General features: G+C 48.9%; 1 long non-coding RNA gene across 1 annotated transcript; it reads left to right on the plus strand.

Moving 5' to 3' along the window:
• Positions 1-628: 628 nt before the first annotated feature.
• LOC143927058 (uncharacterized) lies at positions 629-3,686 on the plus strand. Its single transcript, XR_013262234.1, has 3 exons — positions 629-720; positions 3,053-3,113; positions 3,224-3,686. It is a non-coding gene; the product is annotated as an uncharacterized LOC143927058 (long non-coding RNA).
• The last annotated feature ends 18,161 nt before the right edge of the window (positions 3,687-21,847 follow it).

Below are 21,847 nucleotides of genomic sequence, written 5' to 3' on the forward strand. Positions count from 1 at the left end.
ATCTCAGACCGTGTGTACAGGGGCTTAGAGTTTAACAAGCTGCCGGCAGCACCTGTGTCTTCCACCAGAACCTACTGTGTATGCTGGGATCTCATGCACCTTGGCTAAATGCCCAGTGTGCAAGGGTGCCTTAGATCCCTTTCACACAATCGGCCCAATCGAATCCACCTGTCCGTTTTTTCAGGCGGATCCGAGCAGGCCATCCATTTATTTGTATGGGCTGGCGGATATGTCAGCGGAGATGAGTGCGCTGACACCCGCCTGCCATCCGATCCGACAAGATCCGCTGGAAACAGACCGATGGCGATTGCATTTGTCATTTGTCCAGTGGATCGTAGTGGATGGGATTGGACAGGCGTATCCGTTTTTTATCTGATCTCCCCATAGAGGACAGCTGGGCTCTGACAGGTCCGTCCCTGCACAGTGAGCGGACACGGACCTGTCATCCGAGCGGCTCAGCGGGGATTGACGGAACGTTCCCCCCGCTAAGCTAGCAGAGTCCTCTGAGCCGCTCCGCCCCGTGTGAAAGGGGTCTTAAGACGCAGAGTCAGCAGGAGAAGGTGGAGGAGAAGATGAAGCGATAATTGCTGAATAAGAAGAAACCTTTATGTCATATTGTTTGCTTTTACAGGTGTGGACGGCACAATCCCGGGCTACGCCATCGCCATTCTTGTCATCATAAGCGTAGTAGTGGTTACTATTGTTCTTCTCACCTATTTTGTAAGTAGCTATTAAGTATATGAAAGTGAAATATTGGATAATAAAATACACTGATGTCACTACAAGCATGAATTTGTTTCTGATGCAGTTTTGCACTACTAGAATATTAAAGGGGTAATAGGGGAACTATATGGTACAGACAGATCATTCACCAAATGATATCACTAACAATAAGGTCTGTGGGGTTCACGCAAGTGTAGAACCTTTCATGAACTTTAGTCCAGCCAATGAAGTATATTTTAGAGCTTTCAGCCCACTTTTATTCAAAATTAAAGTTCAAAAACTCACATAGAAGGTTTACCCTCACAGGGGTCTTCAGCATCACAACAACAAATATACATGTAGTCAGTGGCGGCTGGTGCTCAACATTTTTTGGGGGGCGCAAACAAACTGAAAAATTGCCCATCAAATGCCACCGCTGTGCCCATCAAATGCAGTCACTGTGCCATCAAATGCTGCCACTGTGCGCATCAAATGCTGCCACTGTGCGCATCAAATGCTGCCACTGTGCCCATCAAATGCAGCTACTGTACCATCAAATGCAACCACTGTGCCCATCAAACGCCACCGCTGTGCCCATCAAATGCAGCCACTGTGCCATCAAATGCTGCCATTGTGCCCATCAAATGCAGCTACTGTACCATCAAATGCAACCGCTGTGCCCATCAAACGCTCCTACTGTGCCCATCAAATGCTGCCACTGTGCCCATCAAGCGCAGCCACTGTGCCATCAAATGCTGCCACTGTGCCATCATATGCAGCCACTGTGCCCATAAAATGCTCCCACTGTGCCCATCAAATGCAGCCACTGTGCCCATCAAATGCTCCCACTGTGCCCATCAAATGCAACCACTGTACCATCAAATGCATCCCCTGTGCCCGTCAAACGCAGCGTCCGTGCCCATCAAACGCAGCATTTGTGCCCATCAAATGCAGTGATTGTGCCCTTTAAACAAAGCCACTGTGCCCATCAAACGCAACCACTGTGCCCATCAAACACAGCCACTGTGCCCACTTTCCCCATCAAATGCTCCCACTGTGCCCATCGAATGCTGCCACTGTGCCCCCCCACTGAGTGATTGTGGCCCAACTGTCACTCTGCCCAGCCCAGCATTCACTTCCAGACACTCCAAGACAATGAACAAGTCTATCAGCTTTGTTTTTATATTTTATTGAGGGATCAATGCAAAAAAAAGTTTTAAAAACTGCAGTTTTTTCAGGAGCAGTGATTTTAATAATGATTAAAGTGAAACAATAAAAGTGTAATATTCCTTTAAATTTCATACCTGGGGGGTGTCTATAGTATGCCTGTTAAGGGGCGCATGTTTCCCGTGCTTAGAACTGTCCCTGCACAAAGTGTCATTTCATAAGGAAAAAAAGTCTTTTAAAATCACTTTCAATTGTCGGCTCCCGTAATACAGAGAACACTCAATGAGTGTTCTCTGTATTACGGAGCGGACAATTCATTCATTGATAAAAAAATAAAAAAAAGCGTGGGGTTCCCCTAAATTCAATTACCAGGCACTTCGGGTCTGGTATGGATATTAAGGGGAATCCCGCGTCAAATAAAAAAAAAAATGAACATGGGGGTCCCCCTAAATATCCATACCAGACCCTTCAGGTCTGGTATGGATATTAAGGGAAACCCTGCGTCAACTTTAAAAAAAAAATTGACGTGGGGGTCCCCCTAAAAATCCATACCAGACCCTTTATCCGAGCATGCAACCTGGCAGGCCGCAGGAAAAGAGGGGGAGACTAAAAAACGCCCCCCCCTCCTGAACCGTACCAGGCCACATGCCCTCAACATTGGGAGGATGCTTTTGGGGTCTATGACCCATCAAAACACCATGTCCCCATGTTGATGGGGACAAGGGCCTCATCCCCACGACCCTGGCCGATGGTTGTGGGGGTCTGCGGGCAGGGGGCTTATCAGAATCTGCAAGCCCCCTTTAACAAGGGGAGCCCCAGATCCCGCCCCCCCCCCATTTGAAATGGTAAGGGGGTACAAAAGTACCCCTACCATTTCACAAAGAAAGTGTAAAAAATGGTTAAATGGCCATTCTGCGCCGGTCGGGAACTGGTTAAAAAATAAACCCTGGCTGCTGTAATTCATGCGCCTGGTGACCTGAAAGGGGTCGCACACATAAATAACGGGTGACCCCCAGATAGATTCATGCTATGCATGAATCTATCCATTGCATATAGGGGGTGGAATGGGAGGAGGGGGCGGCACCCGGGCACTCCTAACGGACGGGCCGCCACTGCTTTTAAAAGCATTTGAAAAATTTTTTACTTTTATATTAGATGGATGATGGGTGTTTTCTTTCTCCAGGTGGCGTACACCAGATCCTTTTCATACTCGTTTAACACCGGATTCTAAACCATCCATTGGGGTGAGTATGAACCTCTAAAGTTTGCCGATTCAATGGCTCTGCCAATAGCGTAGCAATGGAAGAAAATATGAGAAATGTGATGGAAGATCTTCAATCTGATTCTTTTACAGGTCGGCCTTCAAGGTTTAGATGTGAAAAGATATAAGGGACACTTTTTGGACATCACTGTGAAGACCCCATGGTTGAGAACTATCTCATATATATACTGCAGCCTGTGCCAACTATGCCAACTATACTGGGTTCCAGTTATCATCTCTGGATACCCCCCCCCCCCCCTAGGAAAACAAAAGAAATGGACGAATCCATAGATGAGATACATCCCAGGACACTGAAAACCAGTATAACTGTATATAACCAGAGGCCGAGTGTCTGCTATCATGGCAAAATAAAGGAAACGCCAATGATAGCCACTCCTAAAGACCACATTGAATACAACCAAGGCTAGATGTTACAGGACTGCCGTCGCTAATTTGTTACATTTTTAAGACAGAGTTTACTTAAAAAAATATATTTATATGACAATTATTTATTTTATAATTACTGTAAGAATATCAGTATTTTATTTTTCCATATCCAGAAATTGTCTTCTGTATTGATATGTAACTAATGAAAAATGTATTATAACATTACAATAAAATATTATTTATTTTTGTTGATTATCCAAGCCCCATTTTTGCTGTCAGCAATGATCTTTCTCCACTGACCATAAATATCAGAAAAATACCGTACAGATACCATACAGATACATAAGGCCGTCTTTATTATTGATTGGACCCTGGGCAAACATTTTCTTGGGCCCCCTCTTCCATGCAATTTCGCTCTCCACATGCTTTGAGACATACAACTCAAAATCAGTTGCCAGAGGTTACAGTGTATCATTACCGCTCACTGACTGGCTGCTAGAGGTTACAGCACACATTATGGATCACTGTCTATGTTCTGGAAGTTACAGCACATGACTTCTGCTTGTTGATTGGTTGCTAGAGATTACTGTACATCAATACTGCTCACTTATTGATTGTTGGGGGGTTACTGGACATCTATATCACTCATTAATTGGTTGCTAGATGTTACTGCACATTATTACTGCTCACCGATTGGTTCCTAGAGGTTACTGCATATCTTTACCGTGCAATGACTGTTCACATGCACCAAAATTCAGGGTGCTGTGGCAGCATTTATTTTGAAAAAGGGTTCCACCTTTAATTTGCTTACCTTTGCAGAACAGGCTGATGTTTGGCTTAATGACTATAGTTGTGGGCAGGACTTTCAAGCATGCTCCTTTACCTCCCCAGTGAGCAGCATTCAGCAGAAGTGATGGTATATATGACCTCAGGGGGACATGATATACATATGAATGTCGCCTCTATTTACATATCAATGGCGCGGTCCATGACTATTTACATATTAATGCAGGTTATTTACATGTAGACACAAGGTCTGCAGGTGAGTCATCTGTACATGGCAAAAGGGCAGAGCTGGGCAGCAGCAACAGAATTTTACACTGAGATATTGGGACACAGCACGGGACTAAACCTTCAAGGGATAAGGGAATTTAAACTGGGATAGTTGGCAAGTATGAGGCAGCTGCTTTGGGCCCCACAATGATGATGGGGCCCAGGGCAGCTGCCCCTTTTGCCCTGCCTTAAAAACGGCCCTGCAGATACCGATGCACTGATACCTATAAAGCTGGTCACACATATTACCATATCATTTTACAGTCCATGTTTATGTTAAATGGTACAAAAAATAAAAAATATATTACAATAAAAATGTAAAAATCTTCATAAAATGTGGCTACCCTAATGTATAAGAGACAAACAATCGAGTAGATACCAAACATGATTATGTGATTTATGTATGGGTTCCCTGATTCCAGATGGCAATGAGAACTTCCGGCAATGCCACAACCCCCTGACACGCCAAGGCCGAAGAAGGGAAATCTATTTGGGCACACACCTGAGAAAAAGTGGCAGTAAACAGTCACAGATGTGTACAACACAACAATGACAATGCAGGAACCAAGTATTTCTGGACCAAGGCCCTAACTAAAGGCTATACTCACCTAAAAAGGCTAATGCCCCGTACATACGATCGGACTTTCCGCCAACAAAAACGCTTTTTTTCTGAAGGATGTTGGCTCAAACTTGCATACACACGGTCACACAAAAATTCCCCCCTGAAAAAATTCCAAACGTGAGAACGCGGGGACGTACAAGACGTACGACGAGGCGAGAAAAAGAAAGTTCAATAGCCAGTGCGGCTCCTTCTGCTTGATTCCGAGCATGCGTGAACTTTTGTGCGACTCACTTGTGTACACACGATGGGACTTTCCGACGACAAGTTTTGTTGGCTGAAAATTTGAGAACCTGCTTTCAAATATTTGTTGGCAGAAATTCCAACAGCAAATGTTCGATGGAGTGTACACACTTTTGTACACACTCAGACTTTCTGACAACAAGCTCACATCCAACATTTCCAGTCGGAAAAGTCCGACCGTGTGTACGCGGCATTAGAGTCTCTCCACAACCCCTCCCACTGGCCAGTGTGGCTCTGGACGTTGGCTAGTGTTGGGGCCCAGAGTCCTGCGTTGGAGTGCTAAAGTCAATGCCAAGGTGAAAGGTGCAGGTTCCCAAACTAAATCCCAAGTAGGAGGGTAATGAGGTTGTGGCAACCCTGGATTCTGTAGCAACGATCACTTATGAAGCCAGTAACACCCCTATCCTTCAGCCCTATCCTTCAGCTCGCTGGGTCCTTCTGATAGCAGGCCCACTCCGACATTGTGGTAAGCAAACTCTGGCAACAAGTAGCATCCCCGAGCCTACAGCACAATAAGTCTCTCCCTGTGAGACTCCTTCCATTTTCTCCTCTCTGCAGCACATTGTCCTTCTGGGACTTTTAATCCCACCTAATAGAGGCTGTCCCCTGGGGACTACATCCCCCACAGTTCTAAATGGCTCCCACTGGCTGGTGGTAATTTTTTTTGGGGGGGGGGGGGGGCGCCAAACAGTGCACCCACCACCCCCGGGTCAGGTTGGGTCGGTGAACTTACCTCAACCACTAGCAGCTTCCCCAGCTCTCCTCCGTGAGCATCACGAGCAGGCATCTCCTTCCCCTGCTCTGTGGCTTTTGTCTCCTCCATCCTCCCTTGGCGGGCAATCAAAACGCTTCTCCTTTTCAGCCAAGCAGGGACACACCTCTCACAATCGCCCCTTCCTGATTGGCGGAGAGGTAATTCAGTGTTAGAATAGCGAATATTCATTCGCTATTCTAACACACCTGGGTGGGCTCTGAGTGCAATGTTCTGCGTCTGGAGCCCACCCTCTTTTGAAGCCTATTAGAGCCTCTGGCTCTAATCAGGTGTTTAAAAAAAAACACCCCCGCTGCTGTAATTCATGCATCAGGGCCGGAGAGGGGCTGGATGCATAAATAGAGGGTGGTGGCGGCGATGGAAAAGGGAGGCGGCGCCTAGGCACCCTTAAGCCCCGTACACACTATCAGATTGTCTGCTGAGTTTTTCCTTCAGATTTACCAAAACCATATAATATGAGGTCAAACCTTAGGAGTTTCAATGTGTATGCAATCAGGCAGGCCCTTCTACTACATGGTTTTGGTAAATCTGAAGGAAAAACTCAGCAGACAATCTGATAGTGTGTACGAGGCTTCAATGGATGGGCCGCCCCTGCTCCCAGCAGTCTTTTACAGCTACCTGGACAGGCTTTCTCCATTCCCAAGCTGTACTGCAGCCATTCTCTTTGTCTCTCTATCCTGGTGGGTTTGTGGGTCCTCCTCAAGGCAGCCTTTCATAATGTCCTCTAGTCGAAGTGCTGGCGGCTGTGTCAGCAACAGTGACAGCCTGGTCCATGCAGCTGCAGTCCTGACGGCACTGTAGGCTGGGGATAAAATAATAAAACACTTCAGGACGCAACACACCGCTGAGCTATTTTGCTTATTATTATTTTTATTATGCAGGATTTATATAGCGCCAGCAGCAGCACTTTACAATATAAAGGGGGACAGTACAATTAAAATACAGTTCAATACAGAAGGAATAGGAGGGCCCTGCTCATGGAGCTTACAATCTAAATGGAGGGGGAGGTTATACAAAAGGTAATAGCTGCGGGGGATGATCTGATGGAGGTGACAGTACAGTTGTTAGGTGGAGGTGGAGTAGGCTTCCCTGAATAAATTCGTTTTCAAGGATTGCCTAAAGCTGCATAGGGTAGGAGCTGACCGGACATACCGGGGCAGGGGGTTCCAGAGGATGGGAGAGGTTCTGGAAAAGTCCTGGAGGTGAGCATGGGAGGAGGTAACAAGGGGACTAGAGAGCAGGAGGTGTCCCATACCTGGTAGGAGACTGAAATTATGAAGTTGACCTCTCTTGTATCTCCAGCCCAGGCCCCAATGAGAGTGGACCAGATGGTGCCAAGGGACAGGAGGAACACGAGTGCCTATAGGTGTTGATGCCATATAGGTGGCTTGCCGGAGCTCCCCGCAGTCTTGAGACAGGAACGCACTGTATTACACTGTGTCCATGAGGGGCAGCCAGCACAGGTTACTTGGAGGTAACATGGAGCCAAACAGGAGACAGTAGCATAGTGAGGGTAGCCGGAGTCAGCAGTGATCAGGCAGTGGGGTACTAGGGTATCAGACAGGAGCAAGGCCAGGGGTAAGCCAAAGTCAGGAGCTGATAATCAAGGTCATAAACAGAATCCAAGGTCAGGTCAGTGGTAAGCCAGGTCAGCAACGGATATCAAGCAGGGCACAAGGAAACGGCTGAAGACCAGCTGAGCACAAGGGAGGGCACCCTTTAAATAAGCCGTCTGACGCCAATGGAAATGGTGGACGTGCTCTTGTGAGTGCTCGCGCATGAACCCGATGTATCACAGCAGTTCTCTTACAGGAGGTCTTGGGAGGAGTAGGATGGATGATTTGGGTGATATCTCGAAATGAGGTTGGTGATGTAGCAGGGGGCAGTGTTGTTGCCTTTGTAAATTGTGGTTAGTAATTCAATTTAATACGTAAGGCTAGTGGAAGCCAGTGAAGGGGTTGGCAGAGGGGGGCAGTAGTCATGGATTGGCAGCAGCATTCATTCATAATAGATTGGGGAGGGTTGGTCTAGCAACACTCTCTAGAAGATCAACAAAAGGCTGGTACTATTGGCAGCTGACAGCTCTTGTTTGACATTGAAATTTACAAGGCTCCATGCACACTGGGCATTGAACATTTAGCTGTGGGTGGAAGGCACAGTTGTACCATCCAGCCACACTGCCAACAACCTGTCAAACTCCATGATAGTCTGAGAGCTGCTGCTGCTTGGCACGGATGGTCCATCTAATGGCTGAGCAGTGCACCTAATATGGTATGAATACCCATAACACAATCAGTCCCCATTACGGCATTCATCCTTGGGTAAATACCCTAAGGACCCTAAATGTAAGTACTGCTAGGTGCTCCTTCCAGATGCGGCAGCTGTCAGTCTGTAAGGAGGGGTAGATGGGTAGTCCATCACATCCTCCATGTTTCCCCTTCTCGTTGGGTGCTAAGCAAGGGTCACATGAGAGGTTCCCCCTCGGGTTGGGTTCTTTGGCAATGAACGGGGTCACTAACCCTTGCATGGGGTAATACTTCACCCATCGGGTGTGCTCCCCAATGCCAGGGGACCAGGCAGAATCTGTGGTCATGTGAAAAGTGAAACATAGCATCTTTTCTGCCTAACAGGAGAGCTACAGTTGTGTAGTGAGGGTATCCTGTGTGACTCGCAGCGTTGCTGATTGGCCAGTCTCCATGATGAGTCACATGTGTGCAGTACTCAAGATACAGAGTTCCTCCTTAGGTTTCCTCGTCCAATGTTATACGCACTTGCTCTGATGTATATGTTGCATTCGGAGGGACAGGCTGACCTGATGCCCACTCCACCAGTTAGCATACCTCTGTTGTCTCACTCCCAGTAACAGAATGGGGTCCTGCTGAGCACAAAGTGCAGACCTCACTCCTGCTCTCGCTTAACTCTTCCCTTTCCGTACCAAGTGACCAGGCAATAGATCTCCGTAATGCTAGTCTACTCCCCGGTGACCGACAGAGACGGACAACTAGGGAGGGAGTCCAAGCACCGACCCCCTCGCTTATTGGAGAACCTGTCACCTACCGGTAGCACGCCAACGACTTGTTGCTGTTTCTTCTTGTAGCTACTTAGGAACCTTTGCTTTAGTTATGCTTCATATACTCCATATTGTGGTTGAGGACCCAAGTTCTTTAATAGTATGCCCAGACCTCACATGTACCCCTTTGAATAACTTCAGACCAGGCTCTCAGTAGTTGAATCAAGGTTTACAGTAACTTGGCAAACGTGTATTAGGCCGCGTACACACGGGCGGACTGTATGGCCTACTTAGTCCGTCGAAACACATTTCAGCGGACAGTCCGCTCGTGTGTGGGCTTCAGCTGACTTTTTCAGCGTGCAGTCTGGCGTACTAAGTATTTCGGAAATTCCGTAATTCTGTCCGTCATACTTTGGTTTCAGCGGACAATCCGCTCGTCAGTAGGCTAGTTCGACGGACTAAGAATGGCGCATGCTCAGAAAGAGAGGCCACGGAGCAGCAGCCAAAGGCTGCTAAGCGCAGGGACAGCATGACAATTGTTTGCATGCACTGTCCAACCCACCCTCCCTTGGGGTAGGTAGGATTTGGGTTGTGAGGGAGTGTTGGGGATGGTTGTTGGGTTGATGGGGATGGTTGTTGATGTACTTCCTGGTTACAAGGGGGTAACCGGAGGAGAAAAGGGGTAGGTCACTGCATTGGTTTGGGTTTAGCCTCCGAGACAGGGGATGCCGTCTGGAGGTCAAGAGGTTAAATAGATGGTGCAGTGACCAGTAGGGTCTTGGATATGCTAATGACCCATGTTCCAGTGTTAAAGGAAAAGTTTACAGGTTATTATTATTAAAAGTTATTTATTAAAAGTTTACATTTTATATTTATATTTTGGTTAATAAATCAAGGCCTTTGGCCCTTTACTCCAAACGCAGTCTGGTCTGGTTTAATGGGGTGAGGGGGTTTGGAGGAAAGGGGGGGTGATGGGGGTATGTGGCAAAAGGTGGGGGGGGGGGTGGAAGTGTCAGACAATACAAATGTCAAGGATTTACACAGCAGAAGGGTGCATTGCTGTGTATTGGACTTCCTATTTCTAGTCCCGTCGTACGTGCTGTACACATCATCGCGCAAGCTTTCGTCGGACTGTTTGGCTATCCGTGTGTGGTCAAGTCCGTTCATTCGAAAGTATGACGGACTGTCCGTCGGATTGTATGACGGACTAAGTAGGCCATACAATCCGCCCGTGTGTACGCGGCCTAACATTTAATAATATTCTGTTCCTAATTGTGGCTGCCCCAGGTTACCTGCACAGTCTCTTAGAGGAAAGTCCAAACTTGGCAGTGCTCTAACAGAAAAATCAATGTTCCACGGTTCTCCTGGTAAATCGGCTTTCCAGAGCAGATCATAGGTCTCAACAAGACTTTAGCGTACGTTCCCCATGTGTAAACAAGATATTTGGGTGGGCACACCCTATAAAAATGCATAAAGATGGTGCTGCCATAAGACCATACAACAGAACAAAAATATTACAGCGCACACATGCAAAATTAACATTTCCCCCCAGCAAGGCTTTTTTTAAAACACTTAGCCCTTGTACACACGGTCGGAGATTCCGACAACCAAATCCGACGGATTTTGTCCGCGGATTTTGTCCGAAACTGTTGCATACACACGGTCGGACAAAGTTATCGGAAAATCCGACGTGATTACGTTATTTCGTTACGATGGGACTACGTTCAGGCTAGTAGCCAATAGCTTTGGTGTAGGAATTTGATCTGAGCATGCGTGGCACTTTGTCCGATCGGAATTCTCTACACATGATCGGAGTATGTCCGATCGGAGCATTTTGTCGGAAAATTTTACCAACAAGTTGGAAAACTTGGTCCGTCGGATACTCCGATGGAAACAGTCCGATGTAGACCACACACAGTCAGAATATCCGACAAAACGGTCCGATCGGACACATTCCGTCGGAATCTCCGACCGTGTGTACAAGGGCCTAGACATTTTCAAAAAAACATTATCAAAAAATATGGGGTTTTGGTCACACCATATTGCTATATGGTGCTTAAGCCCACTCACTGTGACAAAGTACCCCATGATTAGTCGGTCCTACACTAGCCATAGATTGGGAGATCCTGCTGCTCTGAATCATGGGAGCTACACTCCTCTATATGGGAGAACATGAGGTCTCCACCATGTCACAGGTGGACACTAATGAGAGGTACTTACTGAGGGAGTGGGGTGCTCCACCCAAAAGGATTTGGTCAGAATCCATACAATAGACAAACAAAATATTTGGGGGGCACACTCTAAAAAATGCATAAAGATGGTGCTGCCAAAAGACCATACAACAGAACAAAAATATTACAGTGCACACATGCAAAATTAACATTTACCTCCAGCAAGGCTTTTTTAAAAACACTTAGACACTTTCAAAAAAATAAAATGTTAATTTTGCATGTGTGCGCTGTAATATTTTTGTTCCGTTCCCCACGTGTATCCCCTAAATGTTCCCCCCGGAGCCCCCTAGGATCCGGACCTCTTGCCCTTTTATAGTAAGTGGGAGGAATTTTAGGCCCCAGCGAAAGCCCTCAAACCTACCGGGGAAGGGAAGCAAAAACGTTAACCCCTTTCCCCTGACCTGGGCAGCCAGGTGCTAACTACACATATAATAGACTACCTGCCTACAAGTCTATTGCAGAGTTTGACAAGGGCTGGACGATGCACCTGTACCCTTTGCCCGCACCTAAACACCGGAGTGTCAAGAATCAGGGATAAATGTACGATGTTCATGGGGCATAAGGATACTGGAAGAGTCATTTATGAGAAAGACAGTGAAGTTGCTAAAACAAATTGAACTCGGCACAGGAACCCAAGACCAGGTAAACATTGCTAAGTACATTTCAGTTTTCATTTCAATGTTCTAAATCAAAAACTACAGAATCCTTCCCCCGTGAGAGCCAGCATATTTTCAAACTCTATAACATTCCTGTCTGGGTGTGGCAGCGAGTGTCACAGACATTTTTGTATCTGTAAATGGTGTGTGGTGGTGGTGGGCATCATGAGTGTGTGTAAAAGATTAACTATGGAGTTAAACAACCTCAGTGATGATCAGTGACGATCACTCTCAATCTGCTGCCCCCTAGGTTGTTGTCCTTAGAGCTGAAAATGTCTAAACAGGGGAGGCTGAGGCCGCGTACACACGCGGGGACTGTTTGCTCAACTTTGTCCGCTGAACAGGGTTTCGGCGGACAGTCCGCTCGTGTGTGGGCTTTCAGCGGACAGTTTCAGCGGACAGTCTGCTGAACAAAGTTTTTCGGAAATTCCGAAAAACTGTCCGCTGAAACTCTGTTTCAGCGAACAGTCCCCTCGTGTGTAGGCTTGTTCGTCAAACTAAGTTCCGCGCATGCTCAGAAAGGATTTACATGCCGAAGTTTGCATTGCAGTGTATAGGACGTCGTATTTTCCGTCCCGTCGTACGTGCCGTTCACGTCATCGCGCACGGTTTCAGCGGACTGTTCGTTCGTCGTGTGTGGGCAAGTCCGTCCATGCTAATTTTGAGCGGACTGTCCGCTGAAACTGTTTGACGGACAACGTTGAGCGAACAGTCCCCGCGTGTGTACACGGCCTGAGAGTGCAATTGTCACGTTCTGGTGGCAGTAGTGGGATCTGCCGTCGTCACAATGCTTGTAGGAAGTTCTATAGGTTTCTAGGGCCTTTAGACTTTGGTCTAAAATAAAACCAAACCTTCAAATAGATGACCATGGGCAAAATAACCACCCTTTGCATAAAATATAATCACTTAAAGGGTGGACTATGGTTTCAAGATAAGAACAATGGAGGAATTTCTGGCATGTAATTTATAGATCAAATACATCACACTTACAAGACAATAGTGATGAAAAGAAGAACAAAGGGATTGGGCAAATAGCAGAAGATTTATTAGCCGGACCCACCCTTATCAGACATTGCCAGCTTTTTAATTCGTTTTGACATGTATTTACTGTAAGTAGAATTCATTACTCAATGACACATACTTAATTGCATAGCTACTGTTTTCCTATCGAAACTTTATCTACTTATTTCTATTATCGAAACAACTAGCCATACATTCATAGATTTCACTTGTGTAACATGGAGCATGGATGGATGCTCTGCTGCCTGTTGTATTCAAGAGGTAGCAGTAGGGAGGCGCAAGACATGGATTTTCACAGGTTATCCAAATGTGGACAAAGTCATTACTGGAGCCCTATTGGCCTCTATTTGTTAGCTTATTACAAAGACACTCCAAAGAGAACCAGAGATACATTGGGGGGTCTAATGGAACCCTATTGGCTCCATAAAGAGGACCTGTCACCTGCCCATGCTATCACATAGAGATTGCATAATAATATACAATGCAATTTTTTGTGAAGTACTATTTCCAGCTTCTACATGGATCCAACAGGTATAATATATATATATATACAGTATCTCACAAAACTGAGTACACCCCTGATATTTTTGTAAATATTTTCTTCTATCTTTTCATGTGACAACACTGAAGAAATGACACTTGTCTACAATGTAAAGTAGTGAGTGTACAGCTTGTATAACAGTGTAAATTTGCCATCCCCTCAAAATAACTCAACACACAGCCATTAATGTCTAAACCGCTGGCAACAAAAGTGAGTACATCCCTAAGTGAAAATTTCCAAATTGGGCCAAATTAGCCATTTTCCCTCCCCGGTGTCATGTGACTCGTTAGTGTTACAAAGTCTCAGGTGTGAATGGGGAGCAGGTGTGTTAAAGTTGGTGTTATCGCTCTCACTCTCTCATACTGGTCACTGGAAGTTCAGCATGGCACCTCATGGCAAAGAACTCTCTAAAGATCTGAAAAAAAAAAGAATTGTTGCTCTACATAAAGATGGCCTAGGCTATAAGAAGATTGCCAGGACCCTGAAACTGAGCTGCAGCACGGTGGCCAAGACCATACAACGGTTTAACGGGACAGGTTCCACTCAGAACAGGCCTCGCCATGGTCCACCAAAGAAGTTGAGTGCACTCAGTGTCATATCCAGAGGTTGTCTTTGGGAAATAGACGTATGAGTGCTGCCAGCATTGCTGCAGAGGTTGTAAGGGTGGGGGGGGTCAGCCTGTCAGGGCTCAGACCATACGCCGCACACTGCATCAAATTGGTCTCCATGGTTGTCGTCCCAGAAGGAAGCCTCTTCTAAGGCCTCATGCACACGAGACGCAGATGAAACCTCTGCTAAAAAAAGGCTGAAACGCGCGTTTAGAAACGCGCGTTTTGCCGCGTTTGCATGCCGTGTTTAGACGCGTTTAGACGCGTTTGCGTTTAAACGCGTTTATAAAGATAACATCATGTAGACCCTCCCCAAGCTCTCAAAGCATTTTTTTTAACTATTTCTGCTATTTTGATCAGAGTGAGCAGCAGCAGCATAGAGAGCAGTTGTACACTTGCATTTGCCGTGTCACTTGCCACGGCACCTGCCACAAGTTGTGGATTGTCCACTTGCCACGTCACTTGCCACAAGTTGGGGATTGTCCACTTGCCACATCACCTGCCACGTCACCTGCCACAAATTGTGGATTGTCCACTTGCCACGTCACTTGCCACATCACCTGCCACGTCACTTGCCACGAGATGTGGATTGTCCACTTTCCACGTCATCTGCCATGCCACCTGCCACAAGCTGTGGATTGTCCACTTGCCACGTCACCAGCCACATCACCTGCCACAAGTTGTGGATTGTCCACTTGCCACGTGACTTGCCACATCACCTGCCACGTCACTTGCCACATCACCTGCCACAAGTTGTGGATTGTCTACTTGCCGCGTCACTTGCCACATCACCTGCCACGTCACTTGCCACGTCACCTGCCACAAGTTGTGGATTGTTCACTTGCCACGTCACCTGCCACGTCACCTGCCACAAGTTGTGGATTGTCCACTTGCCACGTCACTTGCCACAAGCTGTGGATTGTCCACTTGCCACATCACTTGCCACGTCACCTGCCACGTCACTTGCCACGTCACCTGCCACAAGTTTTGGATTGTCCACTTGCCACGTCACTTGCCACGTCAGCTGCCACGTCACTTGCCACGAGATGTGGATTGTCCACTTTCCACGTCATCTGCCATGCCACCTGCCACAAGCTGTGGATTGTTCACTTGCCACAAGCTGTGGATTGTCCACTTGCCACATCACTTGCCACGTCACCTGCCACGTCACTTGCCACGTCACCTGCCACAAGTTTTGGATTGTCCACTTGCCACGTCACTTGCCACGTCAGCTGCCACGTCACTTGCCACGAGATGTGGATTGTCCACTTTCCACGTCATCTGCCATGCCACCTGCCACAAGCTGTGGATTGTCCACTTGCCACGTCACCAGCCACATCACCTGCCACAAGTTGTGGATTGTCCACTTGCCACGTGACTTGCCACATCACCTGCCACAAGTTGTGGATTGTCTACTTGCCGCGTCACTTGCCACATCACCTGCCACGTCACTTGCCACGTCACCTGCCACAAGTTGTGGATTGTTCACTTGCCACGTCACCTGCCACGTCACCTGCCACAAGTTATGGATTGTCCACTTGCCACGTCACATGCCAGTCACCTGCCACAAGTTGTTGATTTTCCACTTGCCACGTCACCTGCCAAGTCACTTGCCGCGTCACCTGCCAGGTCACTTGCCACGTCACCTGCCACAAGTTGGGGATTGTCCACTTTCCACGTCACTTGCCACTTCACCTGCCACGTCACTTGCCACAAGTTGTGGATTGTCCACTTGCCACATCACTTGCCACCTGCCATGTCACTTGCCACAAGTTGTGGATTGTCCACTTGCCACGTCACTTGCCACAAGTTGTGGATTGTCCACTTGCAATTGCAATTGTTTAAAATATTTTTCTAATGGTTTTTCATCATTTGCAATCATTTTTGAGATTTTTAATGTAAAAAAAAAGGTCACCTTTAAAAACGCATATAAACGCAAACGCGGCTAAACGCGGGTGCCGCGTTTAGCCGCGTTTAGCCGCGTTTTGCGTCTGAAACGCAGAAATTTTTGTTTCTGAACGCATTTTTTTGCTTCTGGAAAAACGAGATTAAACGCAGCTGCATATAAACGGAAAAAAACGAGACTGTGTGCATGGACACATAGGATAACATTGAATGAGTTCAGGTGCAGTTGAAAAAACTGTCCAACTGCATCTGAACGCGCGTTTAACTGCGTCTCGTGTGCATGAGGCCTAAAGATGATGCACAAGAAGGCCTGCAAACAGTTTGCTAAAGACAAGCAGACTAAGGACACGGATTACTGGAACCATGTCCTGTGGTCTGATGAGACCAAGATAAACGTATTTGGTTCAGATGGTGACAAGCGTGTGTGGGGGCAACCAGGTGAGGAGGACAAAGACAAGTGTGTCTTGCCTACAGTCAAGCATGGTGGTGGGAGTGTCATGGTCTGGGGCTGCATTGGCTCATCGCCCGTTCACAATATTAGCAATAACACTTATGACCTAAAATAAACATCTGTAACACACACTGTCACCACAGACAGGAATATCCAGAGATTTACACTATAGCAGCGCTCTCCAAAATACAGGGATTCTTTAAAACTTTTTTTTCTTTTTTTTTAAACCTGCAAGGTAAAGTTAGAATGTGCTAGTATGCATCGCATACTAGCACATTATGTGAAACTTACCTTAGAACAGAGCCCTCCAGCGATACGGTGTCACCGCTGACAGGGCTTCCATCATTACTCTGCCTTCCTTCTGGGTTGGTTGGCTCTGGTCCTTTGATTGGACGAGCCGCGATGACATCAGTCCTGTCACCAGCCCATCAGAGTACCCAAGTACCTGTCACCAGCCCATCTGAGTACCCGAGTACCTGTCAGCAGCCCATCTGAGTACCCGAGTACCTGTCACCAACCTATCCGAGTACCCGAGTACCTGTCACCAGGCAATCCGAGTACTTGAGTACCTGTCACCAGCCCATCCGAGTACCCGAGTACCTGTCACCAGCCCATCAGAGTACCCGAGTACCTGTCAGCAGCCCATCTGAGTACCCGAGTACCTGTCACCAACCTATCCGAGTACCCGAGTACCTGTCACCAGGCAATCCGAGTACTTGAGTACCTGTCACCAGCCCATCCGAGTACCCGAGTACCTGTCACCAGCCCATCAGAGTACCCGAGTACCTGTCAGCAGCCCATCTGAGTACCTGAGTACCTGTCACCAGCCTATCCGAGTACCTGACACCAGCCCATCCGAGTACCTGAGTACCTGTCACCAGACAATTCGAGTACCCGTGTACCTGTCATCAGCCCATCTGAGTACCCGAGTACCTGTCACCAGCCCATCAGAGTACCCGAGTACCTGACACCAGCCCATCTGAATACCCGAGTACCTGTCACCAGCCCATCAGAGTACCCGAGTACCTGTCACCAGCCCATCAGAGCACCCGAGTACCTGACACCAGCCCATCAGAGTACCCTAGTACCTGTCACCAGCCCATCAGACTACCCGAGTACCTGACACCAGCCCATCAGAGAACCCTAGTACCTGTCACCAGCCCATCAGAGTACCCGAGTACCTGACACCAGCCCATCAGAGAACCCTAGTACCTGTCACCAGCCCATCAGACTACCCGAGTACCTGACACCAGCCCATCCGAGTACCCTAGTACCTGTCACCAGCCCATCAGAGTACCCGAGTACCTGACACCAGCCCATCAGAGAACCCTAGTACCTGTCACCAGCCCATCAGACTACCCGAGTACCTGACACCAGCCCATCCGAGTACCCTAGTACCTGTCACCAGCCCATCAGAGTACCCGAGTACCTGTCACCAGCCCATCAGAGCACCCGAGTACCTATCACCAGCCCATCCGAGTACTTGAGTACCTATCACCAGCCCATCCGAGTACCCGAATACCTGTCACCAGTCCATCAGAGTACCCGAGTACCTGACACCAGCCCATTGGAGTACTTGAGTACCTGACACCAGCCCATCCGAGTACCCTAGTACCTGTCACCAGCCCATCAGAGTACCCGAGTACCTGACACCAGCCCATCAGAGAACCCTAGTACCTGTCACCAGCCCATCAGACTACCCGAGTACCTGACACCAGCCCATCCGAGTACCCTAGTACCTGTCACCAGCCCATCAGAGTACCCGAGTACCTGTCACCAGCCCATCTGAATACCCGAATACCAGTCACCAGCCATCAGAGTACCCGAGTACCTGTCAATAGCCCATCAGAGCACCCGAGTACCTGTCACCAGCCCATCCGAGTACTTGAGTACCTATCACCAGCCCATCCGAGTACCCGAATACCTGTCACCAGTCCATCAGAGTACCCGAGTACCTGACACCAGCCCATCGGAGTACTTGAGTACCTGACACCAGCCCATCCGAGTACCCTAGTACCTGTCACCAGCCCATCAGAGTACCTGAGTACCTGTCACCAGACAATTCGAGTACCCGTGTACCTGTCATCAGCCCATCTGAGTACCCGAGTACCTGTCACCAGCCCATCAGAGTACCCGAGTACCTGACACCAGCCCATCTGAATACCCGAGTACCTGTCACCAGCCATCAGAGTACCCGAGTACCTGTCACCAGCCCATCAGAGCACCCGAGTACCTATCACCAGCCCATCCGAGTACTTGAGTACCTATCACCAGCCCATCCGAGTACCCGAATACCTGTCACCAGTCCATCAGAGTACCCGAGTACCTGACACCAGCCCATTGGAGTACTTGAGTACCTGACACCAGCCCATCGGAGTACTTGAGTACCTGACACCAGCCCATCCGAGTACCCTAGTACCTGTCACCAGCCCATCAGAGTACCTGAGTACCTGAGTACCTGTCACCAGCCTATCCGAGTACCTGACACCAGCCCATCCGAGTACCTGAGTACCTGTCACCAGACAATTCGAGTACCCGTGTACCTGTCATCAGCCCATCTGAGTACCCGAGTACCTGTCACCAGCCCATCAGAGTACCCGAGTACCTGACACCAGCCCATCTGAATACCCGAGTACCTGTCACCAGCCATCAGAGTACCCGAGTACCTGTCACCAGTCCATCAGAGTACCCGAGTACCTGACACCAGCCCATTGGAGTACTTGAGTACCTGACACCAGCCCATCCGAGTACCCGAATACCTGTCACCAGTCCATCAGAGTACCCGAGTACCTGACACCAGCCCATTGGAGTACTTGAGTACCTGACACCAGCCCATCCGAGTACCCTAGTACCTGTCACCAGCCCATCAGAGTACCCGAGTACCTGACACCATCCCATCAGAGAACCCTAGTACCTGTCACCAGCCCATCAGACTACCCGAGTACCTGACACCAGCCCATCCGAGTACCCTAGTACCTGTCACCAGCCCATCAGAGTACCCGAGTACCTGTCACCAGCCCATCTGAATACCCGAATACCAGTCACCAGCCATCAGAGTACCCGAGTACCTGTCAATAGCCCATCAGAGCACCCGAGTACCTGTCACCAGCCCATCCGAGTACTTGAGTACCTATCACCAGCCCATCCGAGTACCCGAATACCTGTCACCAGTCCATCAGAGTACCCGAGTACCTGACACCAGCCCATCGGAGTACTTGAGTACCTGACACCAGCCCATCCGAGTACCCTAGTACCTGTCACCAGCCCATCAGAGTACCTGAGTACCTGAGTACCTGTCACCAGCCTATCCGAGTACCTGACACCAGCCCATCCGAGTACCTGAGTACCTGTCACCAGACAATTCGAGTACCCGTGTACCTGTCATCAGCCCATCTGAGTACCCGAGTACCTGTCACCAGCCCATCAGAGTACCCGAGTACCTGACACCAGCCCATCTGAATACCCGAGTACCTGTCACCAGCCATCAGAGTACCCGAGTACCTGTCACCAGTCCATCAGAGTACCCGAGTACCTGACACCAGCCCATTGGAGTACTTGAGTACCTGACACCAGCCCATCCGAGTACCCGAATACCTGTCACCAGTCCATCAGAGTACCCGAGTACCTGACACCAGCCCATTGGAGTACTTGAGTACCTGACACCAGCCCATCCGAGTACCCTAGTACCTGTCACCAGCCCATCAGAGTACCCGAGTACCTGACACCATCCCATCAGAGAACCCTAGTACCTGTCACCAGCCCATCAGACTACCCGAGTACCTGACACCAGCCCATCCGAGTACCCTAGTACCTGTCACCAGCCCATCAGAGTACCCGAGTACCTGTCACCAGCCCATCTGAATACCCGAATACCAGTCACCAGCCATCAGAGTACCCGAGTACCTGTCAATAGCCCATCAGAGCACCCGAGTACCTGTCACCAGCCCATCCGAGTACTTGAGTACCTATCACCAGCCCATCCGAGTACCCGAATACCTGTCACCAGTCCATCAGAGTACCCGAGTACCTGACACCAGCCCATCGGAGTACTTGAGTACCTGACACCAGCCCATCCGAGTACCCTAGTACCTGTCACCAGCCCATCAGAGTACCTGAGTACCTGAGTACCTGTCACCAGCCTATCCGAGTACCTGACACCAGCCCATCCGAGTACCTGAGTACCTGTCACCAGACAATTCGAGTACCCGTGTACCTGTCATCAGCCCATCTGAGTACCCGAGTACCTGTCACCAGCCCATCAGAGTACCCGAGTACCTGACACCAGCCCATCTGAATACCCGAGTACCTGTCACCAGCCCATCAGAGTACCCGAGTACCTGTCACCAGCCCATCAGAGCACCCGAGTACCTGACACCAGCCCATCAGAGTACCCTAGTACCTGTCACCAGCCCATCAGACTACCCGAGTACCTGACACCAGCCCATCCGAGTACCCTAGTACCTGTCACCAGCCCATCAGAGTACCCGAGTACCTGACACCAGCCCATCAGAGAACCCTAGTACCTGTCACCAGCCCATCAGACTACCCGAGTACCTGACACCAGCCCATCCGAGTACCCTAGTACCTGTCACCAGCCGATCAGAGTACCCGAGTACCTGACACCAGCCCATCAGAGAACCCTAGTACCTGTCACCAGCCCATCAGACTACCCGAGTACCTGACACCAGCCCATCCGAGTACCCTAGTACCTGTCACCAGCCCATCAGAGTACCCGAGTACCTGTCACCAGCCCATCTGAATACCCGAATACCAGTCACCAGCCATCAGAGTACCCGAGTACCTGTCACCAGCCCATCAGAGCACCCGAGTACCTGTCACCAGCCCATCCGAGTATTTGAGTACCTATCACCAGCCCATCCGAGTACCCAAATACCTGTCACCAGTCCATCAGAGTACCCGAGTACCTGACACCAGCCCATCGGAGTACTTGAGTACCTGACACCAGCCCATCCGAGTACCCTAGTACCTGTCACCAGCCCATCAGAGTACCCGAGTACCTGACACCAGCCCATCAGAGAACCCTAGTACCTGTCACCAGCCCATCAGACTACCCGAGTACCTGACACCAGCCCATCCGAGTACCCTAGTACCTGTCACCAGCCCATCAGAGTACCCGAGTACCTGTCACCAGCCCATCTGAATACCCGAATACCAGTCACCAGCCATCAGAGTACCCGAGTACCTGTCACCAGCCCATCAG

This window comes from Lithobates pipiens, unplaced genomic scaffold (assembly GCF_037356315.1).
Source record: "Lithobates pipiens isolate NorthernLeopardFrog02 unplaced genomic scaffold, aLitPip1_a1.2 Scaffold_23, whole genome shotgun sequence".
Lineage (NCBI taxonomy): Eukaryota > Metazoa > Chordata > Amphibia > Anura > Ranidae > Lithobates > Lithobates pipiens.